The following is a 22,714-nucleotide window of genomic DNA, read 5'->3' on the forward strand; positions in this document are numbered from 1 at the left end:
TGGACAACTAGAATTTCTGCAAATGGCATTTGCACAACAGTGAAACCAAAGGTCCTCCTGTCCTTAAGGCCATATTTATAGAAGGGTCCACTGATCTTGAATAATTCTGCCAATGTATTAGGAAAAACATGCTTTACTTCCAACACCACTAAAATGTGTCTTTTATTACACAACCTCATTTCTTAAAATAGTAAATTTATTAACTGAGAATTTAAAAAAGGCAAAGAGAAAAAAAATAACGCTTATGTCCCAAAGTACACAAGTTTTCATGCTTCCCTTTACAATGCCAGTTTTGCTCCAACATCTTCCAAAAATTCTCATGAGTTTCAGAGGAACCGAGATAACTTTCAGATCTCTTGCAAAACTTGTAACGAATATAACAGTTCCAAATTGGGGGGGGGGGGGGGGGGGGGGGGGGGGGGGCTTAGAGAGAGAAATAGGGAAAATAATTTTAATTTTATTGTTTTCAAATACCTGAATTAACTGGGAATAAGCTGGTATCGTGAAATCCCCCTCGAAAAGACGACTTCTCTTGAGAGAAAATGCAATGATTTAGGGATCTGGACCGGCTTTGTCCACTGGAAATTTCGTCCTGTAAGACTATCTGTATTCCTCCTCTTCATCTCTAAAATCCAGCTTACCATAATTTCCTTACCAGCACTGCAGTCAAACTTTTTTTTTTTTCCTTAATTTTAACTCAGTTCTTTAAATCAGAATGATGAAGTTACTGAAATAACACCCCAAGCCCCTAGCTGCACTACCACTAGCCCAACAGCGCTCTGATCTCGTTCAAGGTCCTATAGCTAATAACAAACAGCAAGAGACTGAATTCCCTCATCTCAAATATAACCATCTAAAGTCAAGCTAAATTCAGCATAACATTCACAGATACAGAAGATCAGAAAATTGGTTCGCAACAACTTATCACAGAGTAACATGTTAGCACAAGTTAACTGATTCACAGTAATTTTTAGTGTACATGCTTTTGGCAAATGTGATGTAAACTTAGTACAGCTTTCAGTGAAAGACATATTTCACTGGTTTCATTAGGGCTAAACTAATACATTGCTTCTTGCATGCTGTGAGGCAGGAACTACTACAGAGACAGATACAGCAGCTGACAATTGGTAATCTGGGTGTGGGATCTGTATTTATTGCTAGGTTCTGTGGTCTTTTGCCAGGGTTCAGAAAATCAGATATTTCAAACTGCAATTTGTTTTGCCACATTTTCATTAAAATACCTTTGTTAATTTTTTCCTGGAAAGCTACAAGACTTTTCCCTGTGGCAAGTTTGCTACAGAAGTCCCACCAAACATGCAACAGGATATGGGCTGGCAAAAATAAATAATAAAAATAATAAAAAGCCACCAAACTGCACAATATGCAGAGATGCCAGACTTAAAACAGTGGGACACACAAATTCTAAAAATACATGTGACGGACTCAACCCAAAACCAATTTGGTGACAGTCTTTCCCATAACCTTCATGAATTTTGGTCCAAACCCATGCTGAATCAGTGACAAACTTTAATAGCCATATATGCATCTCGGGGTGCACCTTGAATCCATAGATATGTGGAACTTATTGATGCAAATGACAACCACATATACAGGAAAAGATTAAATTTACCCTTACCCTTTATCTCTCATTGCAGTCTTTAACACAGAATACAAAAATCAAGGTGGCTATTTATAGTTACACCTTTCTTCCCCCGCAAAATTACTTTCGATAACTGAAAACAATCTGAACCAAAAGCAAACAACCTTGTGCTGTAATGTATGACCTACCAAACATTTTAAAGAAAGAATTCACCCGCATGTAATTTCACTCTAAGCCATACATTGTTTAACTACAGCAACACACTGTTGTAGTTTCTCTTTCTTACTCTTAACAGATTGGCAAGTTTTTCAGCCGCCTTTTTCCCAGTCAGAAAAGTTTCTCTGTAGTACTACTGAGTAGCAATGGAGCATGAAGTTAGAATACAGGGAGAATGCAGAGTCCTACCTTACATGATACTGACTGGCTCTATAAGATTTCATGAATGAAAAGAAAAATAAAAATTCAAATGGAAAAAAAATAACCCCAGGAGTTTCCAGTTCTTCATGTGTTATTTTACTGATGGTGGAATGTTCTTCCACTGCTGGAACTGCCACCACCAACTCAATGCATTTTGGGATACATCAGCACAATAAAAAGGAGCTGATTAGAGGGCACAGTGACAGAAGACAGAGAAAAAAACAGTAACAAAACAACAGGAATTATTCCTAACCATAATAATTTTCCTAATTTCTTTGAAGACTAAAACTAATATTGAAAAATCTTTATCTTTGATTTGCTATATACAGCAAGCTAAAATTGGGTTCAGACTGATGAATCTGCTTTCTGTTGTAGGTAAGCATGCATCTCATCAAACAGGAGCAGCGAACAAATACAATGCACTGTGCACACGGTAGAGGGGACACACTCAACATAGTGTTTTTCTCTGCAGAGACAGTGCACTGGTTACAAAACACATACCAGTGCAAAACTGGTATGGCTAATGTAAAGTCTTCCAGCCTTGACATACTAAACATGTTAAATATTTTTGTTCATTTTCAGCCACGTCTACTCAAATCACAAACCATGTAAGAATGAGGAGTAACATATCTGCAAAAAACATAAACTACATTTATTTTATTACTCTGTCTGCAGTCAAGTCTGCACATTCCTTAAACGAAGTAAAATTATATAGGGAGCTTAGATCCAGAACACCACCAACCACCTCAGCAAAAATGTTTATAAAAAGAACTTATAAAAAGAACAATGATCACAATCACAAATAAGTACACACTTTTCCTCAAAAAGTTCCCATAACAATTCCTATTTATCATCCACTTTCAACATTATCACTGGGCCTTCTATTTATTGTGTAGGATCTTCCATGGCAATCAGTTGACAGTTCCTATATATCCCGAATAACATTTTCCCTCTTGGGGACCATACACCTTAGGGACATACATCTAAAGGGCTCTTTCCAGGTCAAGAGGTATCAGTTCAATTAGAAGACTTCCAACACAGGAAGGAAAGTAGTTTAAGAAGCATTTATGATGAAATTTTTTTGGAATAACAAAGCAGAATGCACAATGTCCACATTAATATTGCTACTGGATACTCACTGACCTCTGCTCTGCAGCTTTGCATGAAATTTACAAATTTGCCTAAACTTCAGCACAGACTAAGATACCTTCTTAAATTAAGACTGCAAAACATCAGCACTACTTGTGAGAGATGTCACTAACCAGAAATGTTAGGGCTTTTTCTATCATATTTAATGTTTCTATAAGGCATAGCATCAGTGGTCATTGGTACGTTATAAACCATTAGCTGCAATAATTTTCACTAGCTAAAGAGGGAATCAAAGTGAATTTTCAGTCAGGAAATAGACAAGTTTGTTCAATACTGTTGAAATCTCGAGCAGACGCAGAGTCATTTTGCGGGTACAGAACAATGGATGAGGAAAATGTAACTTTTAAACAAATACTGCTAATATTGGCTGGAGCCATTTCTCTGCCAGACTATGATATGATCTGGCACATGATATGACTTGCACATTCTGGTTTTATTCTAGTCTTTTTTTAGGGCAGGATCTATCTCACTTATTCGCAGCTACTCCAGCATCCCATCTGCCTAAATTAGACACTCATCTTTAAAGAGAATGAAATCCTCTCAAGATCTCTATGCCTTTTCTGTAAGAAGCACAGATAACCTAACTTCTAGACAGTATTCCCTTACCTTGTGCAGGATAAATTGTTCCGTAATCCAAACTATACTGAGTGTTTTACCAAAGGGCAGATGGCATTTCCGCTGCTTTGCCATAAGCACTTTATTCAAAATCATACTTTACAAGAAACAAGTCTAAATTGTTACTTACAAGGTTCATTTTGTAAAGACATTAATTAATGGGCTGCACATGGAAGCAAGGTGGGGAATATTGTGCATTATTCTGTTGGCAAGTACATCATTTTAGTAATTAACGTTGACATCATCTTTTTAGAATGCATTAAGCAATATAGACACCATACACTCTGCCCAGCATTCTTTTTGGGTTTTTGGGGTGGGGCGGGTGGGGGAATGGAGAGGGAGACTCTCATGTCTGAACTCTACTACTGCAGTGGGGTCCTTCGTTGCCCAGTAAGGTCCTAGTCTGCCTTGGTAAGAGGTACACTTTAGGTACAGTTCTGGACTTGAAGAGGTTTTTGAGAATCTAGCATTCTCACAGACTGTCAGAGCTGTAAAGATCCAAACTCAGTAACATTTTTAGTGAACCATTCCTTTAAGAACCTCCATTAATGGAGTAATTTCCTTCCTTATGGATTTCAGGTAGAAAAACAACTCATGGTAAGCTTTCATTTTGACAGCTGTGTTTAGACAGCCTCTGGTTCCCTTTCTCTTCTTCCCTCCTTCTCATACTTCACCAGTCAAATAGCTGTTCTCTCCTCTTTCCCAGATAAAGTGCATCCCTCTTTCCATAGGAAATGAAAGATATGAAAGAAGGAGGAGGTGCTAGTCTACTTCATTGATGCAAACCCATGGCCACTTTTTCATCAGCCTAGCCAGCAGGAACTAAGAAGCTGAGAAATACCAGTTATGCCTTTGAGAAAGAAAATCTGAGCATCTCTATCATTCTCAACAAGGTAGTATCTAAATACCTTAATTCTAAGGTTCTAGATATGTAGGAAGTTAGTGCCCTTCATGACTCAAAGTGATGGCATTTTTTTTAGCTGTTTATTGACCTGTTTATTATTATCTGTTTATTGAACTGTTTTCCATGAATCTGTCTAATCCCTCTCTGAGCCTGCTGATGCTGTCTGCCTCTACGAATTCCCTTGGCAGCAAGTTCCAGAAGTTCACTACTCACTGTGTGAGGAACTATTTCCTTTTATCTGTTTTAAACTGATCTCCTGCTACTTCCACTGGGTGTTCCAGCTATGGTTTTCTGGGACTTGGCGGGAAAAAAAAAGTGTGAGGGTTGTGAAAATTATTTTGATGGCATTTTGTGTTTGCCGCCATCTAGTTTTCCCCAGCAAAAAGTAAAAGTGTCCAAAAAAGCTACAACACAACTTAAAATATAGGATTCCAACACAGTAACACGAGATGGGGTGAGTACCCTAGCTGATGCAGATTTGCTAACACAGTCTACTGAATTTTACGATCTAGTCCTTGCTGATGAAAGGACAATCCACTTTACAGAGTCTAAGACCTCTTACATAAGCTAATATCCCTTGTACATACTCCTTCTGAATGGGACCATTTGAAGATTGATAGTTTTGTCACAACTGAAATGGTGTATCTATCATGACTGATGTTCATTCGGGTACTGAAAAAATCCCAAACATTCTTTCCATTTTGACTAAGAGGAAGAAAGAGAGGAAAATGTCAGAATGAAGCCTTCACTACAGTTCTTTTTCAGAAATACCCACCTAAGTTCGGGTTTGAAGTCTACATAGACCTTCCATCCAAAGCCAATTTAACTGAGAGCCCAGAGCAAATACTTCCCCATCTGGCAGCAACTGTTGTTCCAAGCTGTGTCCAGATGATTCCCTCCACCCTCACCCTCCAAAACCAGAGCGACTATAAAAAATAACCCTTCTCTTAATTTAGGGGGGGAAAAAAAATCTCCCGACCATGGCTGAAACCAAATGGCCCTTCAGGCTACTACTGAAGAATCAATTACATTAGCTGTAAGCCTAAGAGAGTCCTGGGGACAATCAGTCAGAGCCATAATAGCTGTGAGGGAATTGTTAAGCAAATTGAGGGATTCTTTAGGTAATTGGGATTGGACAACCAGGTCATACTTAATTTGAAGCATCCATTCCATACAAGTGCTTCAGAGGTATAGTAGGAACTACAGACAGTAAAGTCTAATTGTGCCGCTACTAACCCGGTGCTTTTAAAGGGACACCCCCCCATCCCCCTCTTCTTGTGGAGAATATTTAATAGGATTGTGCTCACTTTCAGCAGGAGAGAATGCAAGCAGCTACTGCAGGGTCAAACTGGGGAGCTGAGAGCCAAGGCTCCACAGTCTTCTGGGAGAACCTGTAGTGCTTATTCACAGCTAGAGCCAGGGAAACTAAGTGCTCAGGTTTTCCTACCAAAACTGAGAAGGAGAAAAATGGAGAATTCATCACTTCCTTTAAGGCAGTCCAAAGACAGGAAGGAGGTACATTTTTATTTCTGTTGCTGACCATGCATTTAGCATGCTAAATGTATGTTTTAACTACAAATTCTGGCCTTCCAAAGAAACTGCAAAAATTCACGACTTCTGCTTCAAGCTTTGAAGTAAGGCTTAGGGGGAACAAACTTCACAGGCAAGAAAATCATCAATTCTGGGAGATCACTCTGAGGGAGCTGTGCAAGGATCTCAGGTTCAATTTTTCACCATAGTTAAACAGGGAACTATTCCAAAAGCAAAAAGCTCTCGATTTCCTTTGTTCACTGAAAGAACTGTCAGAAAAAGAGAGGTATGCCCAAAGTCCATCTTCATGTCCAGTTTGCTTTTGGAGAAACCTGTTGCAAGCAGCTACAGCTAGTATTTTTTGGCTTCTCCAGAGAGAAGCAAGCCATTTGGGTTGATACAACAGGGATCGCAGTCCCAAGAGAAACTAATTCTTTGTTGGACTGCCCTGAAGTTTCACAAGGTAGACAAAACAAGCCAGCAAACATGGCCCTAAGAGTGCCAATACAAAAGCTGACAAATCCATCCTCTTGTCTCCCTTTCCTCATATTCTTTCCTGGAACTAATTTGAGGAAAAACCCTAATTCTGGGTCTTCTGGCAAAGAGTACCTAAAATAATTGCCCAGAAAAGAAGATTCTGCTAGTGCCACATTTCTTTGGCAAGGCAAGAGAAAAACTGGGAAGAGAGGGATAAAGAACAGAACCTGGATGACTGAAGGGTGCCAAAGCAAGAGCTTTGTGCCAGTTGCCATTCTGCTTGAAATCTGCACTGAGGAGCCCAGTGGTCTCTGCTCCCAGCAAGCTGGCCATGGCTTAGAAGAGTTGGCTAGAACAGACCCTGGCAGCACAGCTGATGACAGCGAAAACTCGGAGTAGCAGAAGGGCCAATAGCCCATTGGTGGAGGTCAGGAGTATCTGATCATGCACACTTCTGCCGTTACAGAGCTCTCACCGAGTACAAATCCAGCCTATTTCATGCTCCTGTTTTAGAGGATGTTTTAACTGCTTATCAAATCAGTTAGCATTTTTCTAGCCTTGACAGAACAAGAGCCAACAACAGACACCGGATGCAATTCTACCTCTAATGTTTAGAGTTGTGACACGATCTATTCAGCCAGGCTATGGCTTTCTAAAGTTGTCCAGCAGACTGCCAGCAGTCATCCAGCACCAGCAGCTTCTAGATAGGGAAAACATGTAAAAACAAAAACAAAAACAAAAACAAAAACCTGGTCTAGAACATACCGCCTGAACTGAAGGAAGTCTTTCCACTCCACACACTACACTAACACCAATTTAGGTGAGTGAGCAGGCAAACAGTTTCCCATGAGACTAGTTAAACAGGCTATGGTATACCAGCTCAACTGCCTGGACAACATCAGGAGTCAAAGCCTGGGGAGTACTTGAAGAGCACAGCAAATAACCCATCTACAGGAATAATCATAATACAAAACAGTCATCCATGACATTTTTGCCAATCAGTACTTTGAAAAATGAGCCATCGTTTTTTGTGAAGGTAATGGATGGGAATTCAATCTATGTCACAGCTATGGAAAAAAAAATGTCTATTGCTTTGGACTACAGGGATTGCTGAGAGCACAGAATTTGACTTAGTGTGCTGCAGTATAGAAATGGCCATGGTCAGATAGTAGCTTTCTTTTGACCAGAGTGCTGCAAAAAAAATCTATTCTGCATGTAGGAAGAAAGCCTAGATGAAAAAGTTGTGTCAGCAGCATCTTTAAGAGACCTTACTTGGTGCAACCTGGGTGAAACTTCAGGAACAGTGAAGACAGTCAAACGAGTACCCAAAATAGACCAAATCATTCACAAGATGAGTGGTAACGATCAAGCCTCTTACAAGCTCCAGATCAACACAGGAAGCAATATGATACTGTTCAGAGGTGGTTTTGCTAACAGAAACACATTCAGCAACAAAATAGTTGGAAAAAATAATAAAGTCATTAATACAATTCTGTATGTTTGCAACAGGCTATGGTTCTGTGACATTTGCTAAACGATTCTGAAGCAGCAGAAGTTTGGAAATCCTGTACAACACGCTTGCTTTCTACAGCTGCATCCCCATAGTATTAATCATGGTATTTAAAAAAAAAAAAAAAAGCAAGCAGGTGTATGTAGTAGTTGTGCTTGACAGAGGCTACTTACAAAAAAATACAAGGAGGCTGCACAATAGACTATCAGGATTATAAACATCATGTATCTCAATGCTGTATTTATATGGTCATTAGTGCTAAAAAAGGCTTCAGCCTCTTTTGCCGCAGAGGACTGTGATGGAGAGTATCGATGTACAATGGAACACTTCACATCCATGCAATCTTTGTACAGGCAGATGAATTAAAGACAAAACTCCAGATTCTTTGTTCAGGACAGCAGTACTGTTTGAAGCTCTAACTTAACATGTGCTGTGCTTTTCAGTCTTTTATTTTATGACTGCTACTTCACTTTAAAATAAGTTATGTTCAAAAACTGGAATGCCACCTGAGAGAAACTTAACTCAGCCAAAATACGGGTCCTTTTTGCCCATCAGAAAAACAGACATGGACCACAAAAATGCCAGCTTCAATAACAACTGATGGTATCAGGACACATGTGGAGTTAATTGGTCTAGACACGGGGAGAACCCAATGCTTCCATCCTGCTCCATTTCTGATACCAGCAGACTACAATACACTACTGTACTTTAGGGTCAGATTCCAGCTGCCCTCCATGTCTGGAGACAGTGGGCATGGAGAAGAGGGAGATTCGCTTTGACACCCAGGAATAACTGCATCACCTTGGGAGACTGCATTTCAAGCTTTGCTTCCGATTATAATTATAATTACTTGGTGATGATCACCTCCCCATTTAGTTTAATTTAAAATGCTTCTGAGTTGGAGAGCCAAATGGCTGGAATTATCTGAGAAGAGCTGGAGTGATGGGAAAAGGGCATAAAAGAACTTCTGTTCTTTCAATTCTTGTAGTCGGCAAAAACATTAAGAAAATATTGCCAATTAATTTTCCTCACAGTGGTAACCTTTGTAACTGTAACCTGTAACCAGTTATAACCATAGTGATGCTTAGTCCATACTAATTGCTGACTGTTGTGACCAAAACATGATGTTATAACTCTTGGGACAGGGAGGGGAGGAGAAACATGGCACTGTTTGAGCTGACCGTATGTCACTGCTCTTCCTATACAATGTTCTTTTACATCTTACAAGGCATAACTGTCAAGTGATATTGGGGCCTAGCGCTGAGCCACCTGTCAGATACATTCATTCACTGTCACAGCTAGGCATCCAATGAGAAGAAAGAATAAAAAAAAAAAAAATGAAGGAAAGTAAATTCTATTTGGAAGACAACAGCACTGGAGAGAAGACAGGTGGACGTAAAGCTCTCACGTTCCCCTGCTGACCCTCTCATGTAGATTTTTGTCTTTTCATTTCCACAAAAGACATATAATTACTTTTAAGAACTAGGCCTTAGTTAAAAATCAAAAGTAGAAAGAAACTTCATATACTTGTCCAGAGCTGAGGTCAGGGTTCGGCCATGCCCTGCTCACACCACGCACAAAGTCCCTATCAGGCAGTACCAGGAACGTGGCTGCTTCACTCATGGGGCCTCCACACTGCCTTCCACTACCAAGCCTGGACGATCCACAATCACGGAGGGAAAAAGTCTTCTGATCATTGAATGCATCAAAATGTCACAGCCAAAAACACATTTGCATTGCTGACTCTTCCCCAAATGATTCTGATACTCCATCTCATGACACTTCATCACTGATGTATCTCTAACCAAAAGTATGGTGAAATCTCTAAAGTAGCATCTGAACCCTAGTTCGGCCATGCCAGACAGAGAGAACGTCTGGCTTGATGTCTTCTTTCATCACTTTCATTTATCCCATTTTACCAGCTTTCAAGAAGATGGCTGTCTTTACTTCCTCTGAATGAGAAAATATTCAAGAACTGGAAATAAAACGGACCAGCAAAAAGGGAGCAGCTGCTATAACCAAACTGATGATGACAGTGCAACCATCAAAGAGAACTAAGAGATTCCTATTACCTTCTCTCTAGCCAACATCTCAGATATTCAGTATTTTAAGTGCACAAGCTTAATTTGCTCCTGCACACATCATGAAAGCAAATCTAAGGAAAGACCACTGTGCAGATGAATCTTCAAGTGCAATCAACTAGTTGATCTACCAAAAACGTGCTAGGCCATAAAACCAGTACAGTCAATTTAATCTAAGGAGATATGTTAGATTCTTTTTCCACAGACCTTTAGTCTTAAAAATAGTCTTTATGCATATGATAAATCCAATGGTGTTTAAAAGAATAATGGTTTGCAGCATTGGGCAATAAAGGCTGAGATTCTCTTTGCAAACAGATAAATATTTGCACAGTGGTATTGTGTGACCATCTACCCAAATATTATCTGTGTGCATGTAGAATAGAGCACATTTTGCCAGTTGCTTTATTTCAGCAGTTGCTGGAACCATAATGTTTCCTTTTCTTCCTTTCTAAGCTCTACTAGTCCATAAGAGCAAAAACCACAGTCTCTACTGATATTGAAAATACATAAGTGATGCATAAGGACTTAATAGTACTAAACACTTACAAAGCATTTTATATGTTCCGTGTTGTACAATCATTAACAAATTAATCCTTACAGCAACTTGCAGGGTACCTAATTATTATTTTCCAAATCAGGGCCAAACCTGTTGCTCATGTTGTCCTGGTTTTGGCTGGAATAGAGTTAGTTGTCGGTATAGTACTATGTTTTGGATTTAATAGGAGAGTAACTCTGATAACACACTGATGGTATAGTTGTTGCGAAGTAGTGCTTACCCTAAGCCAAGGGCTCTTCAGTCTCTCATGCTCTGCCAGTGAGGAGATACAGGAGAAGCTGGGAGGGAGCAGAGCCAGGACAGCTGACCCGAACTAGGGATATTCCATACCACAGAACATCATGCCTAGGATATAAACTGGGGGCAGTTGGTTAGGAGGGGCAGATCACTGCCTGGGGACTGGCTGAGCAGTGGTCAGTGGCTGGTGAGCAATTGTATTGTGCATCACTTGTTCTTAAGTTTTATTCTTCTTCCTTTGTTACCTCTCTTTTCATTACTACTACTATTATTATATTTTACTTTATTTCATTTATTGAACTGTTCTTATCATGACTCACAGGTTTAACCTTTTTCCTGATTCTGCCAGGTGGGATGCGGATGGGGGGGTGGGAGTGAACGAGCAGCTACGTGGTACTTTACTGCCAGCTGGGGTTAAACCGCAACAGTCCTGATATTGAGGATACGTAAGTGATGCATGGGGACTTAATACTGCTGAACACTTATACAGCGCTTTATATGTTCAGTGTTGTACAAACATTAATAAATTAATCCTCGCAGCAACTTGCAGGGTATCTAAGTATTACTTTCCAAATCAGGGCCAACTCTGTTGCTCATGTATACACCCACTGACATCAGGAATGGGTTTAGACCTAGTTTTTGGAAAACAGCAGTAAAGGACATAAGAATATGCCAGAAGCACTGTCAAAAAGTCACATTAGGATTCAGAAGGTCTCATCTCACACACATTTTCTCTCTTACACGTATTTGCTTTCACTGTAATTCCTACCATTCCATGAATTCTGAGCTGTTTTTCTTAAACACTCATAAATACTAACATGGCTTAACCATGGAGATACCATCATTTGACACTGGAAACTCACACCTGTTTTAAGGTGTATAAAGGAATAAGGAAGCCCACCGAAGTAAGTGGATCCTTTACTCACACTACCAAATCAAAACTAAACAGCAGTAACATATACCATATTGATTCTACTGGAATGGCAGCACCCACTGCCTCATAAAAGAACTCTTAATTACAAGAATTATTATAAAGGTTAAAAGTGCAGAACATACAGAGCTGCAAGGATGTATAGGAATATCAGCACCAGTTAAAGGGGTTTTAAAACGTTTTAAACATACAGGTATCAAAAGCTACAAGCATTTATTTAGGCTTCAAAGAAAAATCGGAAATGAATAACCACGAACAATGCAGATCACAACACAGTGACTGCAAATTCAGGACATGCTACTGGCGCTTATAAAGCCTATTGGTGTTTAAAGGCTCAAACAGAAATACCGATAAGGTTACACTACCCATCTGCCAAAAAGCAACGTCAAAATCAGATTAACTTCATTAACACACAAAGTGGTTGTATTGGTATACAACCAGAATGGAGGTGATCCTTGTTAACAGGTACCATTTGAACTATGGGATGGACAGAAGGAGAGTCCACCCAAACCTGAAAAAGGTACAGTTCTTACCATGAAACTACTGTGAAGACAGAACAAGAAGCTGGCTAGTGAGCATAGCCGCTGAGGTCTGAAATCCGGGTGGCGGCTGGGGTTAGTTGCTCACAAGCTCCATGTGGCCCTGAAGAGGGTGGTGCTTAGATAGCAGCTGGCAGGGTTTATCTGCTCAACTGTCTCCAGCCCCGAAAAACAGCCTGGCAGCCTTCTAGCTCTCCTTGCTCTCAGATGTACCTTTTTCTTCTTTTATGATCAATAGTCCCAGGAGAGACTTCAGAGAAAATGTTGGCCTTAAGTACTCAAAATACTCAAGAGTTAAGTCTGGCATTTTTAGAATACCTGCGGGTAGTCTGGCAAATCAAGTATCCCACATTCACCCATCTCTAATGATGATTATTATGCACCAACAGCTGTCTACAGTTCAATGGATGAGGATCTAATTGATCTTATTACCTCCCCCCATATAAAGTGAAGAGCGTTCCTACTCTGTGGGTCTGGGGATCCCATGCTGGCTGAGGGCCTTGTGCTGGAGACCTGGAAACAGACTGTTTGGTAGTGCTGTTAGTTTGTTTTCAGCTGGTCAAAATCTACAGAAACAAACATCTTGTAATATACTGTATAATATAGTACAACATGTGGCTTTTGTCTTACTAGTTTAATACTGAATAGCTCTGATAGCATTCATATGAATATTAATTTTGTAATAAAAAGCAAGAGACTGGTGTATTAGTTATGTGTTCTTTTGTTACTCTTAGTCTTTAATTATTATTATTAATGCTATTATGTCCAATTTCCCCTCACCTTGCTCACCCTTGCAGTCTCCACTGCAGTGCCCTGTCTCAGGCAGCGAGCTCCTTCTGGAGCCAACAACAATGTTACTCAATTAACCCTCTGGCAGGGTATGCTACAGTATATAAACGGTGTTGCTTCCCCTCCTACAAGTCTCTGAGCATCGCTTCTGTCCTGCTCCCTACGATACAGCCAGGGACCTGAACCGCTTGCTTCAGCTTGGGTTGCCTGCCTGGCACAACTGTCCCTGTACTCGGTTTGCCATGTGGCAGGTACAGCTGAAACACGTGTGCTCAGGTGCTTGTGTGAGGTGAATCTGTATTTCAGTTTTTCAAAGTTACATTTCTGAAAAAGGAAAAGCCATTTGCAGAAACAAAAGGCCTGAGCCTACCTCTTCTGGGTGGGTGTAAATCCTTTGTCTTTAATAAAGTTATACCTGATTTATAACTGTATGAGAGGAGATTCTGGCCCATAATACAATATAAAATGCTCAGCTTTCTGCAGTTTGCTTATTCATAAAGATTACTCCAATGTCACTGTGGAAGAGATGCAATGAAAAATACCTATTACTCTGCAGCTATGCAACTGCCAACTCTCTTGTTTTTAAAAGAATACCACTGTTCATTTGCTAGTCTACAGCAGTTATATTTTTAACATAAAAACACTATATTTAATTGGTTATGGATCTCAGTTCTTTTAGCACTACTGGAAATCACACAAAAACACATTAGTACAGAGCAATTAGTGCAATGGCAGTAAACAACTAAGGCACTATTAAGCTGTGGGTGATTAAATAGTATTACTTCTTTATTTTTTATGATATTAGACTTGGAGAAGATTTTAAACATATATTCCCGTTAATATTAATAAATGATATGAAGACCAGGTGTCTTTAACTTTCTTAAGATGATTTTTGTCAGGGCACTTCAGTTTATAAGAAAGATTTTCTTTTAATGGAAGATCTGTCTCTTTATACGTTGTATCACACTATTTCTTATCTCACTACACTGGGACATTTATACAGTAATATTATTTAATGGGAGTTATGAAATCACACACTGTTCCTTCAGAAAATAATACCCGTATCTCTACCACCAAGGAACAAAGAGCCACCAAACTCCCAAAATAATATGCAATTATTTATATCTGTGCAAAGAACAAACCGAGTACTATTTGACAAATTTACTACAATGGGCTATAACAAACACTGTGATAAGTTAGCTCGAATGGCAGTAACCTTCAGGCAACATAAAAGACGAGAATCTGACCCAAGGACAGAGCCCTTGTGGTATACCTTTTTAATCTGCCTAGCCCTCACAATCTCTCTGGACTCTGTACTTGTTTATAGATCATCCTCATGGTCTGGCACATCTTTTCCTCGGCATCTGATTAAGTTAACAATGTGCTGCTATTTGCATGCAGATTTGCCAGGCCTTTCTCTACAGCTGCTCCCAAAGACTTGGTCTTTCTCTGTAATGTGATAGCACAGCAGTCAGTAAATGCAATCTTTGTCAAACCCAGGTGTGCTCTTGATTTGGTTCTCATTCGTTCCAAGCAATTTTTCTTTCTGTAGCATTTATAAGGCTCTATTATAGTATAGCCACATCTGGAGCTAAAATTCTTCTATTAATTATATACTTTTACCACTATAAAGACAAATTCAGAGACAGCTACTAACATTTTTGTTGTCGTTCTTATTCCCTTTTTGACAGCCTGTATTTTACTTCTGTAGAAATTTAATTTTTAAAGCAGCATTCCTGATTTTTATTTCCATAAAAACAGTAATGCAAGCATGAAATCGAAATATTTGGTATCTCTAGTCTAAAATCATGCTATCAATAGCAATATAAAGTATTAAGCTGCTTTCTTTTTTTCCCAACCTTTCAATACTTCACATACAAATATGATATTATAATAATGTATCTGTCTCATTGAAAGAGTTACAATCTACTTGAGAAAGAAAGAAAGTGGTTAAACAAAACCCAAAAAACTTACTCAGTTCCCTAGAGGACACTGGTTCACATCACAGAATCACCAAACAATTTGTTCCCTCCACAGTCAAAAAGCAGAACCAAATTTGATCAGCATGGTGACTTAAATGCTGTATTTTCTTTGTGCAATGAGGGTAATTTTTCAAGATCAGGTTTGAAGTAGATTAGTGCAGAAATATGAGCTAAGCCTTCACTCTTATCATCTGAGTATGGATAAAGGATGTATTCACCCAAGAGCACTGCAAGTTATTTTCTAAGAAAAAATTTTCCTACCTCTTTTTTTCACATGTGTGAGTACAGAGATCATCACAGCGAAGTAATAAATGGACACCAGCAAACAGGTTTGACAAGTGAATATTTGCTGCATAAATGTACATTTAAGAGGAAATACTAGAAATCTTATTTCTTAATTTTAAATCTAATTTATGATCCAAAAGGTAAGCTTCTTTGCTAGGTAAATACCTGTGCATTAGAAAAGGTGAGCATGCTTTTAAATTACAGGAGCAGTACAAAGAAATAACAATCCCGTCAAATGGAGAATGAATTCCATCTGACCAAATCATCCTTAGGTGGTCTCCTCTAACCCCTGTTCAAGTAAGGTTAACAGGGACACAGTGGGCTGAGATCCTAACTTTACTATCAATTCTTTTAAAAGGGAGTATAAAAGGCAAACTTTTCCCCCTTAATCGTATTTCCTCTGTTTTGCTTTCGCTGATTTTTTAAACACTTGTATCAAAATAAAAAAATGCAAGCCCTCCATGCCTATGCAGCTGAATTCACTGAAGCACTGATGATTTCTGAACTATTTTTCTTAAATAAAATTATGAATAAAAATATCAAACTAGCTTTACCCATGAAAAACAAAATATAGCTCTAATGTTCCTCATGGTGGACTTTTTAAACTATTCTATTGAGGAAAAAGCTTTTATTTACTTATAGCACATTTTATCTTCCTAAATCACTTATTTCAGATTATTAGTTTGGCCTTATATACACACACGCTCACACCCACATATAGAGACACACACAAAATGGTAAAAAAATCAGCAGACAGAAGCCGTGTAACCAGATTACATCACAGGTTATGATGGAAATAAATAAAAGAAAATCTCTTTTGCCTCTATAGCGTGGTATTTTAGTGGTGATGGTTTGACTTTTGGCCCATACACATATGCCAATGGCAAGGCTAACTCTAGGGACTAACAAAAAAGAATGTGTGTTCACAGCTGTACAGTACACCAATACAGATTACATGTTTTCAGTGTTGCGGCCACAACAGAATGCTAATTAACATACTGGAGTGATGAGAACGGCTGTAAGGGCCTTATTGTTCCATTATTTCATGCAGCCCAGCTGCCTTTGTTTATGTCACTTATCCTCTCGTGCCACAGGTTTTTACTCCAAAAATACTATCCCAATACAACGTTAATATTTAAAAAACAAAGAGGTGGCAGATTGTCATTTTTGTGTCAGTCTCAAACTGCAGAACTGTTAAGCTGTTCTGGTTCGGTATTTAGAAATAATTTAACAGCCATATTCAGACACTGCCTGCATTCTAACATAATGGCTGAATACTTGAACCAAGCAAATGCATAACTATCCTGACATCACTTATGAGATTTAGATTGGTCAGTTAATGGAAGTCTTTACCAGAATCAATACCATAACAGCTTCTTGAAATGAACGTGATTTTTTACACAGAGTGCTGTGAACAATAAGTACAGAAATATCCTACCTTTGTATACAGCACAAAGGAACTGGGATTTGAAATTAAGAAGCAATTACAGTTTTTTGCAAAGTAATGTTACAGTTGATTATTAGAAATAAACACATACAAAATAAGCACTTTTTAATAAATAGCTGGAGAATATTAAAATTCCACAATCCTATTATTCCTTTTTTTCCTACTTTTTTTAACAGCCATTTTATCTGCTAGCTTGGTTATCATGTTGCTGTTAAGGATTAATATTGATGATTGTTGCCAACAATGGTTAAATATTGCAGAAAAACACTTTTTATGAAAGAGATGTAGCCCTATCTGACTGTAAGTAATATTAGTTATGCCTGCTGCTCTGACTTCTTTGATTGATTTATGAAAAAAAGCAATGTTAAATACCATTATTATTATTTGTATTACAGTAGTGCCTGAATGTCTTAGCTGATATTGGCCAGATTCAGATCCGGGACCCTGCACCACAGCTAACGGAACAATAACTTCCTAGTACAAAAGAAGGAAAAAGTCCCAGTCCATGGAAGCTCACAACTGACAGCTCTGATCCCAAAAGCATTTACGTGTCGGAACAGAGGAATCCACCAATAATTGGTGGAACAGCTATGTTCATGGATGACACCATGGGATTTGTCCCTTCCTAGAAGTGTAAAAACATTATAAAAAGATACAACAGAGGAATCCCACTGATCTCTATGAAACCATGCCCCAAGCTAAGTTTACTTACAGGTGTAAAGAAACTAGTAAGGTTTTATTTAGTGAGTAGCAACAAGTGTGCAGCAATGTGAAAAAGCATGAAACAAGGGAAAAGAGGGAAAAAACCAGCCAAAGAAAACCAGGACACTGGTGGTAGGAAGTTCAATGTACTGCTACCTGGTTACAAGTCAAAGTTTCTCTCCCTCATTTAATTGGTATAAACGAAAAGGCAACATTAATGATAAAGAGGTTTCCAAACTATTTATTCCATCAGTTGCCTGTAACTGCAGTCAGAGACTCATCTTGGCTAGAACCCGAAGTGTTAATGGTGCATTTCTTCCTTAAATTAATAACAAAAACAAAACCAAAAAGAAAAAAAAAAAAAAAAGAGTTCCAGTTTCACAAGTTTAGCTTTACCAACAAATGAGAGAGCTAACAACGTACCTGTCACCTCAGACTTACCCAGCAAACAAAAAATCAGAATGGGTAGGTCTTCCCAAAAATGTCATCTCCCTAATCAAAGACATACTGTTGTTAATCACGAAGCACACCGAAATCCTGAAAACATCCAATTGAGTGAACAAGCCCTAGTTGCTTTTTAATGAGTTTAACTGGTAATCTCAGATAAATGTGGAACCGCTTGAAGTGTCTGTCTTATGTAAGGCAGTAATGAGAGGATTTAATGTTTTCTACAGCCTACACAGCTTATAACAGTGAACATGCCACAGGTGTGGTACAATCTAATATATAGTAGTTTCTCAACGATGACCATTCCCCTGCTGTGGACAGAACATAGATTACTTTTTTTTAACTGGATCCAGGAGCTAGCTAAATTACCCAGCTGCTCTGTGTTTAAGCCCCCAGCTAGTTTATATACCAATAATAATAAACTTTCTATAATAGCAACCCAGTCTATTACAGTGTTTCTCGATCAAACTAAAAGGGGGCCACTTGTACTTCAGCTATGTTCATGGATGACACCATGGGATTTGTCCCTTCCTAGAAGTGTAAAAACATTATAAAAAGATACAAGTACATGCTTAATTAATGGAGTTTTGTTTTGTTTTCCAATAGCATGATCTGCTATGTAACAATACAGGCACACAATATCATAAGCCTATCAGTTGGGAATGCATTGGGAAGTTGGCTTTTTATTCATGCGTATTTACCACAACAAAGCAACACCTAGTCACAGTGACAAAATTAAGTACTGACAATGGCCTCTTAATAAATTTTGCGTGCTGCAATTGTACGTACTAAAAAATTTCTCTCCAGATAATCCACTCATGCATTTATTTTAAAAAATAGCATTTAATTCTGACATCAATTGAATAAAATTGTTTACAGTATGTAGTAGGTGTGTTGTTGGAACTGTGATAGTCTAGTCTAAGAATGAAAAGTGTTGTACAGAGATTTAATAGCTTTTACCAGACCAGCCAGTATAGTTGTGGGGGAAAACAAAAAGCAACAGACTGGATTTTGGAAGCAGATAAAGGACTTGTTTGCTCTAAAATGTAACATTTATTTCCCTGCAGAGATACCTGCTGGTTTACTAAAATGTTACCTCTCTATAAACTTTGTCTTTCTAAAACCACATTATAAAATTAATTGTAAAATTAACAGATTAAAAAACAACAGCAAACCAACAAAACACTAGAGTTTACATTGTGACCTCCTTGAAGATAGGAAAAAACCTGCAGTGACTGGACTGTATCCATTGCTTCATAACTTTCAGTCAACTACTTCTTTCAAATTTAGTTTATGAAATTCTATTGAAATTAACTTCTTGTAGTTTATGCTGATAAAAATAACAGCAACAAGGCACTAAAAAACTAATAAACTGATTACAAGGTCACATAAACGGATATTCATGTAGCTGCTGGGCATAGTGCATAAGTAACTTCAGGTGCAAACCATAAAACACTGCAGTGTGTATGTAAGCACAGGCAACCTTAAGAAGAGAGCTGTCACACTTCAAAAATATATATCCTTTCTGTACTTAATTAGGCATTTATCTTGAAATTATTCCCATACTAATTGTAGATTTTTAATTGCTTTTAGAGCTGAATTTACCAAAGCCTAAGAATTTTGTAACAGTGGCTCCAACACTGCAAGAAAACCTTGCCCGTTTACGTAGGAGCTGCAAGACTCTCCTACATTATTTATCCACATCATATACAGTATCCTCACTCTACAAAAAAGGCAATTTTCAAAATAACCCTCAAAAAAAGGGTACTTCTGTTTTCATAGTCAGTCCTCAGTAAGAAACAGACTTAGTTTGAAAATCCTCTCTTGCAGACAAACCAGTCCGAGTACTATATTGCTGTCACAAGGCTGACAGCTTATTGCATGGAGGGGATCATACCTTCCCACGGAAAATCCCATGGGAAAGGCTGGGAACGGGAGAAATCCTGACATGATCCATCAACTGAGCAGGGCAGCAGTTGTCTTCTGCTGAGAGGACTAACCTGATAGCCCCATTAAGCCTATCACATTGAATCCTGCCCCAGCCCTCCTCTCTCCAAAACATCACGGAAAGACCTCCACACCTCGCTTGTGCCCAAGCCCTTGGTGTCCCCCTGCTCTGTGTCACCACATGCCATGCAGAGCTGTCAGTCTGGCCTGCAGTGAGCTAGCCACTTCAGTTGTACGCGTGGTCATGGAGCAGGGAACCAGCTGTGATACAGCACAGAGGAGTCCCGCTGGAAAGCACACTCTCCAGCAACAGCCTAGCACGATGGCCTTCTCACCAGCAAAATTCATAGCTGCTCCACAAGAGAAGCAGATAGCAAGTCAAGGACATCTGCACAGGGGCTCTGTGCCTCCACACAAACTCTAATCCAATTACAGCCATGCTTTCATGGATCCTTAAGAGGCTCCAAGAAAAAGATGCGTTAAGGCTTGAGCTGTATTCCTTTTTCCTGGTCTTCATGGACAAGCTGATGATTAGCAGCTTCCTATAGTTCTTAGCCCAGTCATCCCTACCTGGAGCCTCCACTCCTTCGCCCCACAGTGCTCTGTCATCTCTCAGCCCTTCAGATGCTTGCCAGAGATCTGCTTTGTTCTGCATCCAATTCCAAGTGGCTGTACGTAATAAGAATTTCATTGCTATGCCCATGCTTTCCACCTGGGAAATGGAACCTTTCATGCCATTATCCTTCTATATTGTCCTCAGACTGTATGGAAAAGCTTCCGCAGCAGTCCAGAAAAAGGAAGCCTGCTACAGAAGCTGTGGCCTCTATCCGCAAGAAGGAACTTTTCCACATCAGGATTCCCCTTCTGTGAGAAAAAAAAAAATAATAAAAAATGGAACTGTTGCACTCCAGTTCCCTAGTGCAAAAACCAGGATTTCCAGGCTTTAAAATTATGTCATGCAGAGCATAAGGCATTCCTTAGCCCTAGAAAATCCCAAGGCCAAGGGAATCTTGGGGCTGGACTCCGTAGCTGAACCAGCATTATTCTGACTGGGCTCACCGTCCCCTGGATGACCCTTGGTAGGCATGTGCTTTCCACACTGAATCGCAGGAAATGTGATGGCTTCGCCTTTTCTTCATTAAGCTTTGTTTAAGTTTTTGTTTGTTTGCTTGTTTTTAAGTTTTTATTTAAATCTGGGGTTTGAGAGAACCTGAAGTTCTACAGAAACCCAGTGATTTTGGCATGAATTCAGGAATACCACACTGTTGAATTGACACGGCTGTAGTTCAACCATTGATGTCCAAAGCCACATTCCCTCTAGCCAACTGAGCTTTTTCCAGTGCTCACAGCATACCCAAAGCATGCACTATTAATCAACTAATGTAAACCGTGTTATGCCTTATTATATTACAGACACTGGATTTCCGTGTTTGGTGGTATGATCTTGTTGCTTCAGAGATACTTTTAAAGAAAACGCTGCTGCAGTTGGGGTGGTTTTTGTGAATTGCCAAGCATGAAACATGTATCGGCCTTTTAAAGCAACCAGCTGGCATTCCAGTAACAGTATCCTTTAATGTATACGCAGTTTTATTTTCAAATACTCAGACATAACTGGGTGCTGAAAATCCCTTATTTGAAGAACAACAAAATAATAAGAAATAATAATTATAGCAATAACTGCTTAGTATTTGTATGATAAAAGTGCTGAAAAGACATTAACTAATTAGTGCTCACAACACCCATGTGAGGCAGAAAAGTATAATTATCCACATGCTACAGATGGAAAACTGACAATGTGGAGTTACCTGCCTTCCTGAGACATGCATGAGGGGATAATCACCTAATGCAAATTCATCAAAAACCCTACAGGGAAAGCACAAGTACAATGGTCACACAGGTTCAGTTTCCTTCCTGTGAGCTCTGATGCAAGGGAGCGTGCATCACAGAGAGAAGCAGCGTTGAGAGGTGTGGGACAGACATAGGTACCTTGCATCTAGAAACTGTGCAGAGAAGAGAAGACAGCTGCACAGATCATTAAAGGCAGCCTGATTACTTGAGCTTGACACCTCTTTTAGAACGTCACTCACAGTGATGGGGTAGTAGAGCCAGGGTGGGAAGCCAAGTGACTTTTGCAGGAAGAAGACACCTGTACTGAACCCAAGTGAATACGCAGCTTTTGCAGTACAACCTTTGACTACATACTTAAGAGTCAAATGAAACAGTTGGGGCTTCCTATATGTTCCTTGCATCTCTTTTAGGAGTCAGGTAGCCTGGGTTTCTTGCACATGGTACATTCTAACAATGGCCCACTTAGTGCATTGTAATTTTTTTTTCCGTCAGTCTGTTAGCTCAATTCAGTATAACCAAGAGGTTTGGGTGACTTGCATAAAGCACGGATAAAACTACCACTACCAATCACAGTCAGAGGCTGATCAAAGCCAACATTCATTAACTTTGAACACAAAATTGTCTGAATCCATCAGTAACTGCAATGGTGCCTAATTAGAGAAGGCATCGCCTATTTCAAAAGCCATGCTATCTAGCTGGACCATTGAGCAGTAAAGAAAAG

At 39.2% G+C, this 22,714-nt stretch overlaps 1 protein-coding gene across 6 annotated transcripts in view; it reads right to left on the reverse strand.

Moving 5' to 3' along the window:
• ZNF536 (zinc finger protein 536) overlaps positions 1 to 22,714 on the reverse strand; it is a 351,982-nt gene that overhangs the window by 207,208 nt on the left and 122,060 nt on the right. Inside the window, exon 1 of one of the 6 annotated variants that reach the window (XM_040615513.1) lies at positions 15,310 to 15,371. The exons of the other annotated variants lie outside the window; for them this stretch is intronic. The gene's annotated coding sequence lies outside the window, so the exon portion shown is untranslated. Of the gene's footprint in view, positions 1 to 15,309; positions 15,372 to 22,714 lie in introns of those variants that run through there. 6 annotated transcript variants of the gene reach the window in all.

Source organism: Falco naumanni, chromosome 15 (genome assembly GCF_017639655.2).
Source record: "Falco naumanni isolate bFalNau1 chromosome 15, bFalNau1.pat, whole genome shotgun sequence".
Lineage (NCBI taxonomy): Eukaryota > Metazoa > Chordata > Aves > Falconiformes > Falconidae > Falco > Falco naumanni.